Genomic DNA, 2,721 nt, shown 5'->3' with positions numbered 1-2,721 from the left:
ATGCGAAATAAGTCAGTCACAAAGGGACAGACGCCATTGAGTCCACTTATAGATGGCACCCAGAGTAGCCGAGCACAGAGAAGGAGAGCAGAGTGGCAGTTGTGGGGCTGAGGGAGGGGAGGGAAGGTGACTGTTCAATTGGTATGAAAAAGTTCCAGAAATCAGTTGCACAACTATGTGAGTATAATCGCCATATGCTTAACACGATTAAGATGATAAATTTTATATTATGTTTATCTTACCAGAATTTAAGTAAACAAGAAATAGTCATCCCAGGAGAATCACAAATGCAAGGTCAGTCTGGGCGATTTAGCAAGACCCTGTCTCAAAATAAAAAAATAAAAAAGGGCGATAGCTTAGTGGTAAGACGTTTGCCTGGCATGTGCGAGCTCCTGGGTTCCATCCCCAGTACCAAGGTTGAGGGTGGGTGTTGGGGAGAAAGAAACAGGAAAGAAGGTAAGAGTGAATTTCTTTAAGTTAGTTCTGCTGATGTCACTTTTTTTTTTTGGCAAGTCTGTGGATTGAATCCAGGGGTGTTCTCCTACTGAACTACACCCCAGCCTTATCTTTTACAAAGGTCTTGCTAAGTTGCTTAGGGCCTTGCTGAATTGCTGAGGCTGGCCTTGAACTTTGATCCTCCTGCCAGAGTCTCCCAAGGAGGTGGGATTACAGGTGTGTGCTACCACACCCAATGATCTCACCTTTTCTTTCCTATACAATTTAATTGCACCATTGCTTATTGTTTTGGTTTGGATCTGGATTGTCCAGCAGAGGTTCACATGTTGAAAGCTTTGTCCCCAAGACAGCAAAATTCAGAGATAAGCTTTTAAGAAATGATCGGATCATGAGGACTCTAACCTCATCAGTGGATTGATTCATTGATAGATTCATAATTTTAATGGACTAAGGGGAGGTGGTGGGAACTGCAGAAGGTGGGACATAGTCCAAGGGAGTGGGTTATGGGGGTGTGCTTGTAAGGACTATATTGTGCACATCTCTTGTCTCTCTCTGCACTTCAGTTGCTACAATATGAGGCAGGCAGCTTTGCTCCACCACATGTTTCTGCCAGGAAGTTCTGCCTCACCACAGGCCTCCAAACAATGGAGCCAGCCAACCATAGACTGAAACCTTTGAAACCACGAGCCAAAATAAACCTTTCCTCCTGTAAGTTGATTTTTTCAGGTACTTTGACACAGCTACAGAAAGCTAAGACATTTGTTGAGCACCTTCTATGTATTGTGTGCTCCCAGAAACAAAGATAGATCAATTTAACAGTGCCTGTTCTCAAGGAGGAGAGGGTTGGAAAAAATGCATATGTGAACTAAAGAGATGTGCTAACAGGAGGAAATGGGTCTTGGAGAAGGTGATTCTTGGACTGGAACTTAACAGAATTTCTTCTGAGCTAAGTGTTTCTGGAAGCTGTATGAACACAAAGAGACCAACTAGTTTCCTGCATTTCTGGTCAGTTAAAGGCTTAAAATCATGTTTGAGAAGTTGGTGCAGATTATTGGTCCAACTTCCCATGTAATTGACAGCAGATGGTAGTGTGAGGCAGAGAAACGTGGTATGGCAGAAAACATGGCCCACAGTAAAGCACATTGGGCTCAGTGGACAGATCTGCTTTCCACCTTGCCTCTGTGTTTTAGCTTTATCAAGCTCAACGTCTCCAAGAGTTGGTTTCCTCACTGTGCCAGGGCTGTAGCATACTATAATCAACATGTGTGCTGACTTCCTTGGCAACACTGGAAACTCCATGTTTATCTTCCCTTACCTCTCTGGTTAATTCCTGAGAGGAATTAACATTGCTGTCTTGGGGACAAAGCTTTCATACCACTGCTGGACATTCCAGATCCAAACCATAACAGTAAACAATGGTGCAATTAAGCTGTATAGGAAAGGAAAGGTGAGATCATTAGGTCTGTAATTCTGGTTACTCCTCTTTCAAAGCCCAGCTGAAAATCGGCAGGAATAGACGCCATCAGTCACTCTAATTTCACACCACATTGAGTGGCCTGTTTGCAGGCCCATCTCCTCCCCAGAATGCGAACTCCATGAGGGGTGTCTGATGGACTTCTGTAACCCCAGAACCTGGCACAGTAACAAGACTTACAGTAGCCCAATAGTTAAGAGCCCTGGCCTTGAAATTCAGATATCAGATGTGGATCCATGGTCCTTATTGCGGAGTAATCGGTTTTGGGCAAGACCCTTAACCGCCTCCCTGGGCCTGTTTCTTCTACTGTAAAGTGGGGATAACAGAACTAACTCACAGATGTAGTGAGGAATTCCAAGGGAATTCATGCAGTTAAAGTTCATGGCACAGTCCGGGACACTGGAGTTCTAAACGGCAGTTTGCTATCGCTAGGCTGTCTGTCTGTCTGCTGTTTAAGAAGTAGAAAAGGCTGTAAATAACAGCACTCTCTCTAAAAGGCAGGTTTTTCACTAGAGAACTCTGCTGAGCTCCAGGCAGCTGGCGCTTCCCCGGCTCTAAGCTCCTCAGCGCTGACAGGCAGGTGAGGGCGGGGCTCTGGGCGCGGGGCGGGGTCGGGGCGCGGGTCACGTGGGGCGGGCGGGGCTTGCGCGCGCCCCGCCCGGAAGTGTCAATACCCGGCCGCGTGACCGGCTCCAAGCGCCTCAGCGCTGACAGGAGGGTGAGGGCGGGGCTCTTGGGCGCGGGGCGGGGTCCGGGCGCGGGTCACGTGGGGCGGGCGGGGCTTGCGCGCC

Source organism: Sciurus vulgaris (genome assembly GCF_902686455.1).
Source record: "Sciurus vulgaris genome assembly, chromosome: 6".
NCBI lineage: Eukaryota > Metazoa > Chordata > Mammalia > Rodentia > Sciuridae > Sciurus > Sciurus vulgaris.
The sequence above is the reverse complement of the archived record's forward strand: the minus strand, read 5'-3'. Positions refer to the sequence as shown.